Consider the following 22,764-nt stretch of genomic DNA (forward strand, 5'->3'; position numbering starts at 1 on the left):
GATACTACATACTACATGTAATACATACTACATCTACATACTACATGTACTACATACTACATGTACTACATACTACATCTACACGTGCTGCATACTACAGCTACATACTACATGAACTACATACAACATCTACATACTACATGTACCACATACTACGTGTACCACATACTACAACTACATTCTACATGTACTACATCTACATGTACTGCATACTACATCTACATACTACAATTACATACTACATGTACTGCATACTTCATGTACTACATCTACATACTACATGTACTGCATACTCCATCTACAGATGACATACTACATCTACATACAACATACTACATCTACATCTTCTTACTACATGTACTACATTCTACATACTACATACTACATCTACATACTACATGTACTGCATACTACATCTACTTACTACATGTACTACATTCTACATACTACATCTACATACTACATGTACTGCATACTACATCTACTTACTACATGTACTACATTCTACATAATACATACTACATACTACATACTACATGTACTGCATACTTTCTATCATCAAATAAAAACAATGTCCTCAAGATGTATTGACCACAGTGATTTCTCTACGTTATCAACTCCTTTACGCTACAAGCTGTCTAAAACAGGTCCATCTACAGACAGGTATTCAGGAAGAACAACCCAAATATGGTCATACTGTAAATGTCATGTCATGACTCACTCCCGTCCAGGCAGTGTCTGTTGCCACACCCCTTTCCACCTGACGGTAAGTTACCGTAAAGACCAATTGAATTTAGCCATGAGGAAGTGATACTTTAAATGCACAAATTTTCTCTGAACTTTAACTAAAACAAGTCCAGCTGGTCTGTCCACATTGATAAAGGTTTACACCACCAACACTGAGTTCACAAAACAGTTTGTAGTTAGAGAGGTGAGGTTGCAGGAAACAGAACATAGAATATAATCTCTGTATTCTAGGGTAGTAAGGTTGCAGGAAACAGAACATAGAATATAATCTCTGTATTCTAGGGTAGTAAGGTTGCAGGAAACAGAACATAGAATCAAATGACTGCAAAACCAACGAGCCAAGCTTCACTCTCCGAGGAGGAGCTGCTTTGTCCTGTGTGTTGTGAGGTATTCAGCCTCCCGTCCGGCTGAAATGTGGCCATAACTCCTGTAAGGTGTGTTTACAGAAGCTGTGGGAATGGAAGGGAGGCAGGCAATGCCCCGTGTGTCTGACCACGTCGAGCTCAGAGAGGCCTCCTGTCAACCTGGCCCTAAAGATCGCAGCCGACATGTTTACAGAGCAGAGGACGACCAGGGGAGAGGAGAGCCCGGAGGAGGAGTGGTGTCGTCTTCACAACGAGACGCTGAAACTGTTCTGTCACAACGATGAGGAGCCAATCTGTGTCGTCTGTCAGCTTTCTAACCAACACAGAGTTCATGTGTGTTGCCCTGTAGAGGAGGCTGCTCTGGAGAAAAAGGTGAGCTGGGAAGTGTGTGTGGTGTGTTGTGTGTGTGTGTGTGTGTGTGTGGTGTGTGTATCAGTGGAGGCAGCTGAGAGGAGGAAGGCTCATCGTGTTGTCAGCAAACTTAATCATGGTGTTGTAGTGGTGCGCGGCCACGCAGTCGTGGGTGAACAGAGAGTACAAGAGGGGGCTGAACACGCACCCCTGAGCAACCCCCGTGTTGAGGATCAGCGTGGCGGATGTGTTGTTGCCTACCCTCGCCACCTGTGGATGGCCCTTCAGGAAGTCCAGGATCCAGTTGCAGAGGGAGGTGTTTAGTCCCAGGGTCCTGAGCTTAGTGATGAGCTTGGACGGAACTATGGTGTTGAACGCTGAGCTGTAGCCAATGAAAAGCCTTCTCGTGTAGATCCTTCTGTCCTGGTGGGAAAGGGCAGTGTGGAGTGTAATAGAGACTGCATCCTCTGTGGATCTGTTGGGGCGGTATGCAAATTGGAGTGGGTCTAGTGTTTCTGGGATAATGGTGTTGATGTGAGCCGTGACCAGCTTTTCAAAGCACTTCGTGGCTACAGACGTGAGTGCTCCGGGGGCGATAGTCATTTAGACAGATTACCTTGGCGTTCTTGGGACACAGGGACTATGGTGGTCTGCTTGACACATTTAGGTACTACCGATTGGGTCAGGGAGAGGATGAAAATGTCAGTGAAGACACTTTCCAACTGATCAGCGCCTGCTCTGAGTACACGTCCTGGTTAATCCATCTGGTCTTGAGGCCATGTGAATGTTAACCTGTTTAAAAGTCTTAAACCAAAATCACACGGAAAGCCCCAGTAGAAATCTTCATCCAAATCGATGTTAGTAATTGCTGTTCACTCAAAAAAACTGTTTTCGGTCATAAGAAATGATGCCGGAGACATTATGCACCAAAAAAGTTAAGATCAGCATTAAAAAATAAACACAAAATAACAGATTGTGAATTCTGCAGTTAATTCTGCTAATCTTTTGATTGTGTGTGTTTGTGTTAATGTGTATTAATGTGTGTGTTTTTATTTTTATTACCTTTATTTAACCAGGCAAGTCAGTTAAGTGTCAGGATTTGGCCAGGGTTGTTCCAGTTGTTTGTCAGTAGATGTCCCCGTTGTGCTTTTTGTCCCTGTGTTTTTCCCTTGACCCTCATCATTGTTTGCACCTGTGTCTCGTTTCCCCTGATTGTATTTAAACCCTTTGTTTCCCTCAGTTCTGTGCTCTGTGTTTGTATGTTAGCACCCTGCCCTAGTGTTCTGTGTGCTCTTGTCGATTCCGGGTAACGTTCTTGTGGTATTCTGTTTTTTTTTTTTTTTGTTTAGTTTTGGTGAGTTTCTTTTTAGGTCTTTTTGTGTTTTTCCTTCCACCTTTTGGATTTGCCATTTTTTATTTTAGGATTTTTTCTTTATTAAATACACCGTCTTAAGTACTGCTGTGTCTGCCTCATCTTCTGGGTTCTGCTGTCTATTCGTGGCTCAGTTGGTTAAGTGACTGTTTCTCACTCCGGAGACCCAGGTTCGAAACCGGGTCCTGACAGAAACACAGAGCAAAAAATGAACCCAGAGGCAGCCAGTTCCCAGGACCTTTTTGCCACGCTGTCCCACCACCAGGAGACTGTCCAACGCCACGAAGCCGCCCTGGTTCAGCAAGAGGCCTTAATGGCTAGACATTCTCATCTTCTGTCGGAGATGCTGACTTCCATTAAGCAAATATCTGATCGACTTACCCCGGCAACAGTTCCCGTCCCAGTACCTCAAGTTCACGTACCCATGGCAGTTAACCCCTGGCTGAACCTCGTCTTCCACCTCCCCAACGGTTCTCAGGTGATCCAAGTGCTTGTAAAGGGTTTCTCACTCAATGTTCTCTCTCCTTTGAGCTGCAACCCTCGTCGTTTCCCACCGACCGGTCTAAGATCGCATATATCATCACCCTGCTGTCGGAAAAAGCCCTGGCCTGGGCTACTGCTGTGTGGGATGCCCATAGTTCCTGCTGTGCCAGCTACTCTGCCTTTGCTGAGGAATTCAAACGAGTGTTTCAAGGCCCAAGCAGTGGTTCTGACTCAACCAAACAGCTCCTGACTCTCCATCAAGGTTGGCGCAGCGTGACGGACTATGCCATCCAGTTCCGCACGGTGGCAGCAGCGAGTGGCTGGAACAACGAGGCGCTCACGGTGTGCTTTCTGAAAGGCCTTTCCGACACTATCCAAGATGAACTGGCCACTCGGGAACCACCGGACAATCTCGAGTCCCTGATCAAGTTGGCCTCACGCATTGACCAGCGTCTGAGAGAGAGAGAACTCAACCGTAGACCTCTAGCCCCTATCAGTCCCAGCTCCGAGTCCCCACCTTTATCATCACTGGCTCCACCGGAACCCATGCAGATTGGACGCATCTCCCAGGCTGAGAGAGACCGCCGGATGAGGGAGCGACGCTGTCTATATTGCGGCAAACCGGGCCATTTCCGTTCCACGTGTCCCGGGCTCCAGGGAAACGCTCTGTCCCGTACAGACCGGGGGAACTGTAACGGGAAACATAACCTCCTCCCATCCGTCCAACTCCCGTCTGCTCATTCCAGTCACCCTCTCCTGGGACAACCACAAGCTTCACCTTCAAGCCTTGGTAGACTCTGGAGCCGCAGGTAACTTCATGGATGGTGTCTGGGAGAAGGAGAATGGCGTTCCCTCTGAACCTCTAAGTGACCCCATGAGGGTTACTACATTGGATGGAAGCCCTTTGGGATCTGGACTTGTCACTCATGTCACTACCTCCTTGAGACTTTCAGTTTCACAACACCAGGAATTGATGAACTTTCATTTGATCTCCTGTTCCGAGTTCCCTCTCGTCCTTGGATACCCCTGGCTTCACAGCCATAACCCTCACATCGACTGGTCTGTGGGCACTATCAAGCAGTGGGGTCCTACGTGCCAAGCTACTTGTATTTTCCAGAATTCCCGAGTTCTACTCCCGAGTCTTTAGAATCCATCGACCTGACCCGAGTTCCCGAGTGTTACCATGACCTCAAACTGGTGTTTAGCAAACAGAGGGCCACCATGCTACCACCCCATAGATCTTACGATTGCCCCATCGACCTGTTTCCGGGCACTTGCCCCCAGGGGTCGGATCTTTTCCCTATCTCCACCCGAACGAGCTGCTATGGATACCTACATCAAGGACTCTCTGGAAGCAGGCCTCATGCGTCCATCCACCTCCCGGCGGGAGCAGGGTTTTTCTTTGTGGCCAAGAAAGACGGTGGGTTACGTCCTTGCATCGACTACCGGGGACTCAATGACATAACCGTCCGTAACCGTTACCCGCTACCCCTTATGGCCACAGCCTTCGAGCTGCTCCAGGAAGCAGTTGTTTTCACTAAGCTTGACCTGCGGAACGCATACCATCTTGTGCGGATCAGACCTGGTGACGAGTGGAAGACCGCTTTCAACACGCCTACTGGTCACTATGAATACTTGGTGATGCCCTTCGGCCTGACCAACGCCCCAGCGGTGTTCCAAGCGCTCATAAACGATGTGCTTAGGGATATGCTTAACATATTTGTGTTCGTTTACTTGGATGACATCCTCATCTTTTCGAGCTCCCTTCAAGAACACACTAAGCATGTCAGACAAGTACTCAAACGCCTCCTGGACAGCCATCTGTACGTTAAGCCGGAAAATGTGAATTCCATTCATCCCGAGTACAATTCCTGGGATTTGTAGTGGAACCCGGTCGAATCCAAATGGACCCTAGGAAGGTAGGGGCGGTAGCGGATTGGCCCACCCCCAAATCCGTTAAGGATGTTCAGCGTTTCCTGGGCTTCACAAACTTTTACCGCAAGTTCATCAAGAACTTCAGTTTGGTGGCAGCTCCTCTCTCAGCTTTAACCAAAGGTGGCAATGCAAGGTTTTTTTGGGAAGAGAAGCTGAGACGGCCTTCCAAGGACTCAAGCAGCGCATCCTCTCTGCTCCCATCCTGATACTACCGACTACGGATGAACCATTTGTGGTGGAGGTAGACGCATCAGAGGTTGGTGTTGGAGCTGTCCTGTCTCAGAGGGGTGAAGACAAGAAGCTTCATCCGTGCGCTTTCTTCTCACACCGGCTTACCCCGACTGAGAGGAACTACGATGTGGGGGATCGTGAACTCCTAGCGGTTAAGATGGCATTGAAGGAATGGAGACACTGGCTCGAGGGGGCTTCTCACCCGTTTCAAGTGCTTACGGACCACAAAAATCTGGAGTATATCCAGCAGGCGAAGCGGTTGAACTCTAGACAAGCTAGATGGTCTCTTTTCTTCAATCGATTCCAGTTTATCCTCACCTATCGACCCGGGTCGAAGAATCTCAAACCGGATGCCCTGTCCGAGTCTACGCTCCTGCCATTCGAGATGACACGGACATGCCTGTCCTTCCTGCTGCTAAGATTGTGGCTCCGATCTCGTGGCAAGTTGAGGATACCGTGAGACGTGCTCAAGCTAGCGAACCGGACCCTAAAGGAGGCCCTGCCAATCGGTTGTTTGTCCCCAAGGCAGTGAGGACTCAGGTCCTTCTGTGGGGGCACTCCTCTCGCCTCACCTGTCATCCGGGCGTAGGTCGCACCTTGGAGTTCATCCAGCGTAAGTTCTGGTGGCCTACCATAAGAGAAGACGTTGCCACTTTCGTCAATGCCTTCCCCGTGTGCTGCCAGGGCAAATCTTCTCACCTCCGCCCTCAAGGACTCCTTCACCCTTTACCTGTTCCCCACAGACCCTGGTCCCATATCTCATTAGACTTTATTACTGGACTTCCTCCATCCCATGGCAATACTACTATCCTAGTCATAATCGACAGGTTTTCAAAGGCGGCCAGGTTCGTCCCTCTGACTAAGTTACCTTCTGCCAAGGAAACGGCTGAGTTGGTAATTAATCATGTGTTCCGAGTCTTCGGCATTCCTCAAGATGTGGTTTCTGACAGAGGTCCCCAGTTCGCCTCAAGGTTTTGGAAGGCCTTCTGCCAACTCATGGGGGCTTCTGCCAGTCTATCTTCAGGGTACCATCCGGAGTCCAACGGCCAAACAGAGAGGATGAATCAAGAGCTGGAAACCACCCTCCGATGTATGACTCGTGACAACCCGTCCACATGGTCATCCTTTATTGTTTGGGCCGAATACGCGCACAACACCTTGCGCTCCTCCTCCACTGGTATGTCCCTGCACGAGTGTCAGTTTGGCTATGCTCCTCCATTGTTCCCGGACCAGGAGGCAGAAGTCAGAGTGCCTTCAGCCTTGAGATTCGTCAGACGCTGTCGGCTTATGTGGAGGAAGACCCGTCTTAATCTGATGCGTTCCTCACAGAGGTATCAACAACAAGCCAACAGACGTCGCCGTCCCGGGCCTACCCTGCGCCCGGCCAGAGAGTCTGGCTCTCCACAAGAGACTTACCTCTACGGGTGGAGTCTCGCAAGCTGTCCCAAAAATACATCGGTCCCTTCAAGGTTGCCAGGAGAGTTAACCCAGTTTCTTATCGCCTACACTTACCCAGATCCCTTAAGATTAATCCCACATTTCATGTGTCTTTGTTAAAACCTGTTGTTTTTTCTCCCCTTGTCCCGGCAGACAGACCTCCCCCTCCGCCTCGTGTCATTGGAGGCCAGCCGGCTTATACCGTCCACCGGATACTGGATTCCCGCCGGGTGCAGCGGTCCTGGCAGTATCTGGTGGATTGGGAAGGCTACGGTCCTGAGGAGCGCTCCTGGGTTCCTGCCAAAGACATCCTGGACCCTGACCTCATTCGTCAGTTCAGGGTCCTCCACCCTGAGAGAGCTGGTAGGAACGTCAGGAGCCGTTCCTAGGGGGGGGATTCTGTCAGGATTTGGCCAGGGTTGTTCCAGTTGTTTGTCAGTAGATGTCCCCATTGTGCTTTTTGTCCCTGTGTTTTTCCCTTGACCCTCATCATTGTTTGCACCTGTGTCTCATTTCCCCTGATTGTATTTAAACCCTTTGTTTCCCTCAGTTCTGTGCTCTGTGTTTGTATGTTAGCACCCTGCCCTAGTGTTCTGTGTGCTCTTGTCGATTCCGGGTAACGTTCTTGTGGTATTCTGTTTTTTTTTGTTTAGTTTTGGTGAGTTTCTTTTTAGGTCTTTTTGTATTTTTCCTTCCACCTTTTGGATTTGCCATTTTTTATTTTAGGATTTTTTCTTTATTAAATACACCGTCTTAAGTACTGCTGTGTCTGCCTCATCTTCTGGGTTCTGCTGTCTATTCGTGGCTCAGTTGGTTAAGTGACTGTTTCTCACTCCGGAGACCCAGGTTCGAAACCGGGTCCTGACATTAAGAACAAATTCTTATTTTCAATGATGGCCTAGGAACAGTGGGTTAACTGCTGGCAGAACGACAGATTTGTACCTCGTCAGCTCAGGGATTTGAACTTGCAACCTTTTGGTTACTAGTCCAATGCTCTAACCACTAGGCTACACTGCCGCCCCAGTGCATGTGTGTGTGTGTGTGTGTGTGTGTGTGTGTGTGTGTGTCTGTGTGTGTGTGTGTGTTAATTTGGTGTGTTAATTTGGTGTGTGTGAATGTGTGTGTGTGTGTGTTAATGTGTGTGTGTGTGTGTGTTAATGTGTGTGTGTGTGTTTTAATGTGTGTGTGTGTGTATGTGTGTGTTATGATCAAGAGTTTTGGATCAATGCTTTTTGTTTTTCTAATTATTTCAGATAGAGGTCTCAGCCAAGCTTGATTCATTGCAGAAACACCTGAAAATACTCAACAAGACTAAAGAGGATTGGGAAGAAACCAAAAATTACTTAAAGGTAATTTACTAAATGACTTGCGTTTTAAGGAAACAACTTTTTTATTTCTCAGGGCAGATTGATTGCTCCAGTATGTGCTTCTAATCAGTTAGTGATCCATCTGATTAACTGTAGAGCCAGGCGGACCAGACGGAGCGACAGATGAAGGAGGAGTTTGAGAGGCTCCATCAGTTCTTGAGGGAGGAGGAGAAGAACAGAGTGGCCAAGTTGAGGCAGGAAGAGGAGAACAAAACTCAGGTGATGTGTATGAAGTTGCAGTTCATCAAGGAGAGGATCGCTGCCCTCACAGACACCATCAGCCAAGTAGAGAAGTCTATACGAGCGGATGATGTGAAGTTTTTACAGGTATCTCATCCAAAAGAAATGTATAAATTAAATGATAAATTCATACAGACTGCCTGACATATGTATTCCACATTTTAAGTTAATAAAAACAAAATGTTTAACCTTTATTTAACTCGGCAAGGTTCCTATTTACAATGACAGCCTACCGGGGAACAGTGGGTTAACTGCCTACTCTAGGAACAGTAGGTTAACTGCCTACTCTGGGAACAGTGGGTTAACTGCCTACTCTATGAACAGTGGGTTAACTGCCTACTCTGGGAACAGTGGGTTAACTGCCTACTCTGGGAACAGTGGGTTAACTGCCTACTCTAGGAACAGTGGGTTAACTGCCTACTCTGGGAACAGTGGGTTAACTGCCTACTCTGGGAACAGTGGGTTAACTGCCTACTCTGGGAACAGTGGGTTAACTGCCTACTCTAGGAACAGTGGGTTAACTGCCTACTCTAGGAACAGTGGGTTAACTGCCTACTCTAGGAACAGTGGGTTAACTGCCTACTCTAGGAACAGTGGGTTAACTGCCTACTCTGGGAACAGTGGGTTAACTGCCTACTCTGGGAACAGTGGGTTAACTGCCTACTCTGGGAACAGTGGGTTAACTGCCTACTCTAGGAACAGTGGGTTAACTGCCTACTCTAGGAACAGTGGGTTAACTGCCTACTCTAGGAACAGTGGGTTAACTGCCTACTCTAGGAACAGTGGGTTAACTGCCTACTCTAGGAACAGTGGGTTAACTGCCTAGTTCAGGGGCAGAACGACAGATTTTTACCTTGTCAGCTCAGGGATTCTATTCCAGCAACCTTTCGGTTACTGGCCCAACGCTCTAACTACTAGACTACCTGCCGCCCCGTAAATAAAGTGAATTATTATACATATAAATCTATTCAATAACATCACATTGTTTTGCTCTACTTCTTTAGGACTACAAGAAGACAAAGAGCAGGTATGTGAAGGGCTACTACTACTAACTATTACGATTACCAACTACTACAATTACTACTACTGACTAACTACCAACTACTACTACTACAAACTACTAACTATTACGACTACCAACTACTACAATTACTACTACTGACTAACTACCAACTACGACCACTACTACAACTAACTACTACTGACTAACTACCAACTACTACTAACTACTAAAACCAACTACCACTAACTACTACTGACTAACTACTACTACTAACTACTACCAACAACTACTACTACTAAGACGACCAACTACTACTACTACTACTAACTACTACAAATACCAACACCTACTACTACTACTGACAACTACCAACATCTACTACTACTAACTACTACGACTACCAACTACTACTACTACCACTACTACTACTACTAACTACTACGACTACCAACTACTACTACTACTACTACCAACTACTACTACCAACTACTACTACTACCACTACTACTACTACCAACGACTACTAACTACTACTACCACTACCTACTACCTACTATTACTACCTACTACAACTAACTACAACTAACTACTACTAATACCACTACCACCTACTACTACTGCTACTACTACTACAGACAACTACTACTTCCACTACGAACTACTACTACTACTACTACTAACTTCTACTACTACTACAACTAAAGTCTACCACTACCAACTACTACTAACTACTACTACTAACAACAACTACCACTACCAACTCCTACAACTACTACCTACTACTACCTACTACTACCTACTACTACTAACTACTACTAACCACTACCACTACCACTACCAACTACAACTAACTACAACTAACTACAACTAACTACTACTAATACCACTACCACCTAGTACTACTGACTACTACTACTACTGCTACTACCACTGCCACTACTACTTACAACTAACTACAACTAACTACTACTAATACCACTACCACCTAGTACTACTGACTACTACTACTACTACCACTACCACTACCACTACTACTACCAACTACAACTAACTACAACTAACTACTACTACTACCACTACCACCTACTACTACTGACTACTACTACTACAGACAACTACTACTTCCATTACTTAACTACTACTACTACTACCTACTACTACCACTACCAACTACTACTACTACTACTACTACCTACTACTACTACTACTAAAGACTACCACTACCAACTACTAACTACTACTATTACAACCTACTATTACTACCTACTATTACTACCAAATATCACTACTACTACTATTACTACCTACTATTAATACTATTACTACCTACTATTACTACCTACTATTACTACCTACTATTACTACCTACTATTACTACCTACTATCACTACTACTATTAATACTATTACTACCTACTATTACTACCTGTTATTACTACCTACTATTACTACCTACTATTACTACCTACTATTACTACCTACTATTAATACTATTACTACCTACTATTACTACCTACTATTAATACTATTACTACCTACTATTAGTACCTACTACTACTACCTACTATTACTACTATTACTAGCTAATACTACTACCTAATATCACTACTACTATTACTACCTAATATCACTAATCACTAACTAATATTACTACCTAATATTACTACCTAATATTACTACCTAATATTACGACTATTACTACCTAACATTACTACCTAATATTACTACCTAATATTACTACTATTACTACCTAGTATTACGACTATTACTACCTAATATTACTACCTACTATTACTACCTAATATTACTACCTACTATTACTACCTAATATCACTACTATTACTACCTACTATTACTACCTAATATTACTACCTAATATCACTACTATTACTACCTAATATTACGACATACTATTACTACCTGATATTACTACCGAATATTACTACCTACTACTACCAAATATTACTACCTACTACTACCGAATATTACTACCTACTACTACTACCTACTATTACTACCTAATATTACTACCTGCTATTACTACCTAATATCACTACTATTACTACCTACTATTACTACCTACTATTACTACCTACTATTACTACCTAATATTACTATTACTACCTATTATTACTAATATTACTACCTAATATTACTACCTACTCTTACTACCTACTCTTACTACCTACTATCACTACCTACTCTTACTACCTACTCTTACTACCTACTATCACTAACTACTATTACTACATACTATTACTACTATTACTACCTAATATCACTACTATTACTACCTAATATTACTACCTAATATTACTACCTACTATTACTACTCTTTCTACCTACTATTACTACCTAATATCACTACTATTACTACCTACTATTACTACCTACTATTACTACCTACTATTACTACCTAATATTACTACCAACTATTACTACCTAATATCACTACTATTACTACCTACTATTACTACCTACTATTACTACCTACTATTACTACTATTACTACCTACTATTACTACCTACTATTACTACCTACTATTACTACCTACTATCACTACCCACTATCACTACCTACTATCACTACCTAATATTACTACTATTACTACCTACTATTACAACCTACTATTACTACCTACTATTACTACCTACTATTACTACTACTATTACTACCAAATATCACTACTACTATTACTACCTAATATCACTACCATTACTACCTACTATTACTACCTAATATCACTACTATTACTACCTACTATTACTACCTACTATTACCACTATTACTACCTACTATTACTACCTAATATCACTAATAATACTACCTGCTATTACTACCTAATATTACTACCTACTATTACTACCTACTATTACTACCTAATATCACTACTACTATTACTACCTACTATTACTACCTAATATCACTACTATTACTACCTACTATTACTACCTACTATTACTACTATTACTAACAATAATTACTACCTAATATCACTAATAATACTACCTACTATTACTACCTAATATTGCTACCTACTATTAATACCTAATATCACTACTACTATTACTACCTACTATTGCTACCTACTATAACCACCTACTACTACTACTATTACTACCTACTATAACCACCTACTACTACTGCTATTACTACCTACTATAACCACCTACTACTACTACCAACTATTACTACCAACTACTACTACTATTACTACCTACTATAACCACACACAACTACTACTATTACTACCTACTATAACCACCTAATACTACTACTATTACTACCTACTATAACCACATACGACTACTGCTATTACTACCTACTATAACCACATACTACCACCACTATTACGACCTACTATAACCACATACTACTACTATTACTACTTATTATTACTACCTACTATAACTACATACTACTACTACTACTACTACTACTACTACTACTACTACTACTACTACCTACTATAACCACCTACCACTACTACTACTACTATTACTACCTACTACAACTACCTAATATTACTACCTACTATTACTACCTGATATTACTACCGGATATTACTTCCTGATATTACTACCGAATATTACTACCTACTACTAACGAATATTACTACCTACTACGACCTACTCTTACTACCTACTACTACTACCTAATATTACTACCTACTATTACTACCTAATATTACTACCTAATATCACTACCTACTATTACTACCTAATATCACTACTATTACTACCTACTATTACTACCTACTATTACTACCTACTATTACTACTATTACTACCTATTATTACTACTATTACTACCTAATATTACTACCTAAAATTACTACCTACTCTTACTACCTGCTCTTACTAACTACTATCACTACCTACTATTACTACCTACTATTACTACTATTACTACTTAATATTACTACCTAACATTACTACTATTACTACCTAATATTACAACCTACTATTACTACCTACTATTACTACCTAATATTACTACTATCACTACCTACTATCACTACCTAATATTACTACTATTACTACCTACTATTACTACCTACTATTACTGCCTACTATTACTACCTACTATTACTACCTAATATCACTACTACTATTACTACCTACTATTACTACCTAATATCACTACTACTATTACTACCTAATATCACTACTATTACTACCTAATATCACTACTACTATTACTACCTAATATCACTACTACTATTACTACCTACTATTACTACCTACTATTACTACCTAATATTACTACCTACTATTACTACCTACTATTACTACCTACTATAACTACCTACTATCACTACCTAATATTACTACTATTACTACCTACTATTACTACCTACTATTACTACCTACTATTACTACCTAATATCACTACTACTATTACTACCAAATATCACTACTACTATTACTACCTAATATCACTACTATTACTACCTACTATTACTACCTACTATTACTACTATTACTACCTACTATTACTACCTACTATCACTAATAATACTACCTACTATTACTACCTAATATTACTTCCTACTATTACTACCTACTATTACTACCTAATATCACTACTACTAGTACTACCTACTATTACTACCTAATATCACTACTACTATTACTACCAAATATCACTACTACTATTACTACCAAATATCACTACTACTATTACTACCTAATATCACTACTATTACTACCTACTATCACTACCTAATATCACTACTATTACTACCTACTATTACTACCTGCTATTGCTACTATTACTACCTACTAATACTACCTACTATTACTACCTAATATTACTACCTACTATTACCACCTAATATCACTACTACTATTACTACCTACTATTGCTACCTACTATAACCACCTACTACTACTACTACTATTACTACCTACTATAACCACCTACTACTACTACTATTACTACCTACTATAACCACCTACTACTACCGGATATTACTACCTACTATAACCACCTACTACTACTACCTACTATTACTACCTACTACTACTACCTAATATTACTACCTACTATTACTACCTAATATTACTACCTAATATCACTACCTACTATTACTACCTAATATCACTACTATTACTACCTACTATTACTACCTACTATTACTACCTAATATTACTACATAATATTACTACCTACTATTACTACCTAATATCACTACTATTACTACCTACTATTACTACCTACTATTACTACCTACTATTACTACCTACTATTACTACTATTACTACCTATTATTACTACTATTACTACCTAAAATTACTACCTACTCTTACTACCTGCTCTTACTACCTACTATCACTACCTACTATTACTACCTACTATTACTACTATTACTACCTAATATCACTACTATTACTACCTAATATTACTGCCTACTATTACTACCTACTATTACTACTCTTTCTACCTACTATTACTACCTAATATCACTACTATTACTACCTACTATTACTACCTACTATTACTACCTACTATTACTACCTATTTATTACTACCTAATATTACTACCAACTATTACTACCTAATATCACTGCTATTACTACCTACTATTACTACCTAATATTACTACCAACTATTACTACCTAATATCACTGCTATTACTACCTACTATTACTACCTATTATTACTACCTAATATTACTACCTACTATTACTACCTACTATTACTACTATTACTACTTAATATTACTACCTAACATTACTACTATTGCTACCTAATATTACAACCTACTATTACTACCTACTATTACTACCTAATATTACTACTATCACTACCTACTATCACTACCTAATATTACTACTATTACTACCTACTATTACTACCTACTATTACTGCCTACTATTACTACCTACTATTACTACCTAATATCACTACTACTATTACTACCTACAATTACTACCTAATATCACTTCTACTATTACTACCAAATATCACTACTACTATTACTACCTAATATCACTACAATTACTACCTAATATCACTACTACTATTACTACCTAATATCACTACTACTATTACTACCTACTATTACTACCTACTATTACTACCTAATATTACTACCTACTATTACTACCTACTATTACTACCTACTATCACTACCTACTATCACTACCTAATATTACTACTATTACTACCTACTATTACTACCTACTATTACTACCTACTATTACTACCTACGATTACTACCTAATATCACTACTACTATTACTACCAAATATCACTACTACTATTACTACCTAATATCACTACTATTACTACCTAATATCACTACTACTATTACTACCTAATATCACTACTACTATTACTACCTACTATTACTACCTACTATTACTACTATTACTACCTACTATTACTACCTAATATCACTAATAATACTACCTACTATTACTACCTAATATTACTTCCTACTATTACTACCTACTATTACTACCTAATATCACTACTACTATTACTACCTACTATTACTACCAAATATCACTACTACTATTAATACCTAATATCACTACTATTACTACCTACTATTACTACCTAATATCACTACTATTACTACCTACTATTACTACCTACTATTGCTACTATTACTACCTACTATTACTACCTACTATTACTACCTACTATTACTACCTAATATCACTACTACTATTACTACCTACTATTGCTACCTACTATAACCACCTACTACTACTACTACTATTACTACCTACTATAACCACCTACTACTACTACTATTACTACCTACTATAACCACCTACTACTACTACCAACTATTACTACCAACTACTACTACTATTACTACCTACTATAACCACCTACTACTACTACCAACTATTACTACCAACTACTACTACTATTACTACCTACTATAACCACACACAACTACTACTATTACTACCTACTATAACCACCTACTACTACTACTATTACTACCTACTATAACCACATACTACTACTATTACTACCTACTTTAACCACATACTACTACTACTATTACTACCTACTATAACCACATACTACTACTACTACTATTACTACCTACTATAACCACCTACTACTACCTACTATAACCACCTACTACTATTACTACCTACTATAACCACATACTACTACTACTATTACTATCTACTATAACCACATACTACTACTACTATTACTACCTACTATAACCACCTACTACTACTACTATTACTACCTACTATAACCACATACTACTACTACTACTATTACTACCTACTATAACCACATACTACTACTACTAATACTACTACTACCTACTATAACCACATACTACTACTGCTATTACTAGCTACTATAACCACCTACTACTACTACTATTACTACCTACTATAACCACCTACTACTACTACTATTACTACCTACTATAACCACCTACTACTACTACTATTACTACCTACTATAACCACCTACTACTACTACTATTACTACCTACTACTACTATGACTACACTCTACTATTGCTACCTAATATCACTACCTACTACGACTACCTACTATTTCTAATTATTATTGCCACCTCCTACTTCTAACTACAATTACTACCTACTATTACTGCTTATTACTACTACCTACTAGTACTACCAATATTACTACTACCTACTATTGCTAAGTACTATTACTAAGTACTAAGTACTACTATTACTACCAATATTACTACTTACTATTACTTCCTTCCATCATTACATTGTATTACTACCATTACTACCTACTATTTACTACTATTATTGCCTACTATTGCTACTATTACTACCTACTATTTCATTGTACTATTACTACATACTATTTCTACTATTACTACGTACTATTACTACTGTTTGTTACCTTCCATTACTACTATTACTACTACTGATACCGGCTACTAATACCTACTAGTAATACCTCCTATTACTGCTATTACTACCTACTATTACAAACAACTATCACTACTACTAGTTCGTATTATTAATACCTTCTATGACCACTATAACTGTCTACTATTACTACTGTTCCTACCTACAATTACTATATAATACTGTTCCTACCTACAATTACTATATAATACTATTACTACCTACAATTACTATATAATAATTTTACTACTATTCCTACCTACAATCACTATATACTACTATTCCTACCTACAAGTACTATATAATATTGTTCCTACCTACAATTACTATATACTACTATTCCTACCTACACGTACTATATAATATTGTTCCTACCTACAATTACTATATAATAATTTTACTACTATTCCTACCTACAATTACTATATACTACTATTCCTACCTACAAGTACTATATAATATTGTTCCTACCTACAATTACTATATACTACTATTCCTACCTCCAATTACTATATAATAATATTACTACTATTCCTACCTACAATTACTATATACTACTATAACCACATACTAATACTACCTACTATTAATAACTCATGTTACTACTTTTACTAACTACTATTACTAATTACTACTACTACTACTACTACTAATAATAATCAGTGGTTGTAGACGGTGCACCACGTCAGCACCTCAGGAGTAAATGTCAGTTGGCTTTTAATAGCCGAGCATTCAGTTAGAGACAGTGCAGGGGAGAGAGAGAGAGGGTCGAAAACAGAATGTCCGCGACAAGGTGGCGAGTCCGGTGTACAGGTATTACTACCTACTACTACTACCTAGTGGTTAAAGCGATGGGCCAGTAACCGGAAGGTTGCTGAATCGAATCCCTGAGCTGACAACATAAAAAATCTGTCATTCTGCCCCCGAGCAAGGCAGTTAACCCACTGTTCCCCTGAGCAAGGCAGTTAACCCACTGTTCCCCTGAGCAAGGCAGTTAACCCACTGTTCCCCTGAACAAGGCAGTTAACCCACTGTTCCCCTGAGCAAGGCAGTTAACCCACTGTTCCCCTGAGCAAGGCAGTTAACCCACTGTTCCCCTGAACAAGGCAGTTAACCCACTGTTCCCCTGAACAAGGCAGTTAACCCACTGTTCCCCTGAGCAAGGCAGTTAACCCACTGTTCCCCTGAGCAAGGCAGTTAACCCACTGTTCCCCTGAGCAAGGCAGTTAACCCACTGTTCCCCTGAGCAAGGCAGTTAACCCACTGTTCTCCTGAGCAAGGCAGTTAACCCACTGTTCCCCTGAGCAAGGCAGTTAACCCACTGTTCCCCTGAGCAAGGCAGTTAACCCACTGTTCCCCTGAGCAAGGCAGTTATCCCACTGTTCCCCTGAACAAGGCAGTTAACCCACTGTTCCCCTGAGCAAGGCAGTTATCCCACTGTTCCCCTGAACAAGGCAGTTAACCCACTGTTCCCCTGAGCAAGGCAGTTAACCCACTGTTCCCCTGAACAAGGCAGTTAACCCACTGTTCCCCTGAACAAGGCAGTTAACCCACTGTTCCCCTGAACAAGGCAGTTAACCCACTGTTCCCCTGAGCAAGGCAGTTAACCCACTGTTCCCCTGAGCAAGGCAGTTAACCCACTGTTCCCCTGAGCAAGGCAGTTAACCCACTGTTCCCCTGAGCAAGGCAGTTAACCCACTGTTCCCCTGAACAAGGCAGTTAACCCACTGTTCCCCTGAGCAAGGCAGTTAACCCACTGTTCCCCTGAACAAGGCAGTTAACCCACTGGTCCCTGACCACCGAAGGCGTGGATGTTAATTTAAGGCAGCTCCCCTGCACCTCTCTGATTCAGAGGCGTTGGGTTAAATGCGGAAAGATACATTTCAGTTGAACACATTTCAGTTGAACACATTTCAGTTGAACAACGGACTAGGTATCCCTTACCTACTGTTGCCAACAACCATTACTAAATAAAGTCAACAATTGTTTACATTCTGTTTTTATCGAGACCTTATTGATGATAAATCCATCGTGTTTCAGGACAAAAGGTCCCCTGGGAGAGCCAGAGTGTATCAGAGGAATCCTCATAGACGCTGCCAAACATCTGCAATCACTCAAGTTTGGAATCTGGAAGAAGATGGCAGACATTGTCCACTGGGGTGAGCTACACGGGTTTTTTTTTCTCACAGCTATTTGTGTAAATTCCAAAAACCATTTAGATAGTTTTGGTATCCAGAAACAAATCTCCCATGCGACAGACTACCATTTTGATGAGGTAGAGAAAATGGCATTATACATAAACCAAATGTATGTTTGTGCAACCTGTTGATACAGAGCTCAGTGGTGCAGGCAGACATTCAGTCAGACAATCAATCAGACATTCAGTCAGGCAGTCTGTCAGGCAGTCTGTCAGGCAGTCTGTCAGGCAGTCTGTCAGGCAGTCAGTTAGACATTAAAACATGTTTTTGGATTCCCACTGCATCTGTATAACTGTATGCTGCTCTAACAATTAACAGTCATTCTGCTCTACCAATTAACACAGTCATTCTGCTCTACCAATTAACACACACCTTCTGCTCTACCAATTATCATACTCTGAAGTAATAGATATTTCTGCTCCTTCCAGTCCCCATAACCCTGGACCCCAACACAGCCCAGCCCAACCTCAGCTTCTCTAAGGAGTTCAGCATGGTGAGGTACAGCAAAAAGAAGCTCCTGCCAGACAACCCCGAGCGCCTAACTAGCCGCATCTCTGTCCTGGGAGCGACAGGTTTCACCTCCGGAAGACACAGCTGGACCGTAGAGGTGGGCCAGAGCAGAGACTGGTACATCGGAGTCGCCCGAGAGTCCATCAAACGCAAGTCCACCATCTTCCTCAACCCTGCTGAGGGATTCTGGGTAATCGGGTTGTGTAACGGGGAGACGTACTGGGCCCAGACGTCCCCGCGGACGCGCCTGGACGTGAAGAGAGAGAGGAAGCCGTGGAGAATCACTATAGAGCTGGACTACGACCGAGGGAAGGTGCTGTTTCTGAACGCAGTAGACTCAACGCTGATACACATGTTCAAAGAGAAGTTCACTGAGAGGATCTTTCCTTATTTTGCTCCTGGCATGTATGAGGAGGGAAACACCTCCCATCCCCTGACCATCTGTCCCCTGACTATATCTATAGAGGTACTGGACCAGATTATACTACCATAACACCTCCAGTCCCCTGACTATATCTATAGAGGTACTGGACCAGATTATACTACCATAACACCTCCAGTCCCCTGACTATATCTATAGAGGTACTGGACCAGATTATACTACCATAACACCTCCAGTCCCCTGACTATATCTATAGAGGTACTGGACCAGATTATACTATCATAACACCTCCAGTCCCCTGACCATCCGTCCCCTCACCATCTGTCCCCTCACCATCTGTCCCCTGACCATCTGTCCCCTCACCATCTGTCCCCTGACCATCTGTCCCCTGACCATCTGTCCCCTCACCATCTGTCCCCTCACCATCTGTCCCCTCACCATCTGTCCCCTGACCATCTGTCCCCTGACCATCTGTCCCCTCACCATCTGTCCCCTCACCATCTGTCCCTGACCATCTGTCCCCTCACCATCTGTCCCCTCACCATCTGTCCCCTGACCATCTGTCCCCTGACCATCTGTCCCCTGACCATCTGTCCCTGACCATCTGTCCCCTCACCATCTGTCCCCTCACCATCTGTCCTCTCACCATCTGTCCCCTGACCAGCCATTTGTAATCACCATCACTATTCAGTACTCAAGTGTGCAAAAGAAGAATAGTCAACCATATTATAATTATAGCCATTGATAAAGGTCAGAGGTCAGAAAATGTTTAGTAGCAAACCAACTAGTTGATCTTGTGTATTTGTGACCATGTGTGTTTATAATAAACTTTGTATACTTACAGAAGATACCCTTATATGGTATACTTATAGAAGATTCCCTTATAGAAGATTCCCTTATATGGTGTACTTATAAAAGATACCCTTATATGGTATACTTATAAAAGATACCCTTATATGGTATACTTATAGAAGATTCCCTTATATGGTGTACTTATAGAAGATACTGACGAACAGGTTGAACTAATTTAGCAGTAATCGATTTAAATAAAACTAAAATACTATTGTATTTAAAAAGGTCAATAATCCTCTTTCTCTTTGGGTTTGGTCTTCTTCTATTGTCCATTTCTTTGAGTTTGGAGTCCAGCTTCCTGTGTAGATGGGCCTTGTTGTTAGGATGTACAGACTTGTCCTTGTGTCCACCACCAGCATACAGAACCCCTTCTTTACTGATTCTCATCCTGGCTTGGTCTCCACACCCATGGACCTAGAGGAGATGTTACACAGAGGAGTTAAAACACAGTTACAGAGGAGTTATAACACAACTACACAGTTACATAGAGGAGTTACTACACAGTTACATAGAGGAGTTACATAGTTACATAGAGGAGTTACGACACAGTTACATAGAGGAGTTACAACACAGTTACATAGAGGAGTTACAACACAGTTACACAGAGGAGTTACAACACAGTTACACAGAGGAGTTACAAAACAGTTACATAGAGGAGTTACAACACAGTTACATAGAGGAGTTACAACACAGTTACACAGAGGAGTTACAACACAGTTACACAGTTACATAGAGGAGTTACAACACAGTTACATAGAGGAGTTACAACACAGTTACATAGAGGAGTTACAACACAGTTACATAGAGGAGTTACAACACAGTTACACAGTTACATAGAGGAGTTACGACACAGTTACACAGTTACATAGAGGAGTTATGACACAGTTACAGAGGAGTTACGACACAGTTACAGAGGAGTTATGACACAGTTACATAGAGGAGTTATAACACAGTTACATAGAGGAGTTTACACAGTTACATAGGAGTTATAACACAGTTACAGAGGAGTTACAACACAGTTACATAGAGGAGTTATAACACAGTTACATAGAGGAGTTACAACACAGTTACATAGAGGAGTTACAACACAGTTACATAGAGGAGTTACAACACAGTTACATAGAGGAGTTACAACACAGTTACATAGAGGAGTTACAACACAGTTACATAGAGGAGTTACAACACAGTTACATAGAGGAGTTACAACACAGTTATATAGAGGAGTTAGAACACAGTTACATAGAGGAGTTAGAACACAGTTACATAGAGGAGTTATGACACAGTTACATAGAGGAGTTATGACACAGTTACACAGTTACATAGAGGAGTTAGAACACAGTTACATAGAGGAGTTATGACACAGTTACATAGAGGAGTTATGACACAGTTACACAGTTACATAGAGGAGT

The 22,764-nt window shown here is 41.1% G+C and overlaps 1 pseudogene; it reads left to right on the forward strand.

Moving 5' to 3' along the window:
- The first annotated feature begins 905 nt into the window (after nucleotides 1-905).
- Nucleotides 906-21,495, forward strand: LOC135529369 (nuclear factor 7, brain-like; annotated as a pseudogene).
- Nucleotides 21,496-22,764: the final 1,269 nt, after the last annotated feature.

The sequence above is a fragment of the Oncorhynchus masou genome, unplaced genomic scaffold, assembly GCF_036934945.1.
Source record: "Oncorhynchus masou masou isolate Uvic2021 unplaced genomic scaffold, UVic_Omas_1.1 unplaced_scaffold_1148, whole genome shotgun sequence".
NCBI lineage: Eukaryota > Metazoa > Chordata > Actinopteri > Salmoniformes > Salmonidae > Oncorhynchus > Oncorhynchus masou.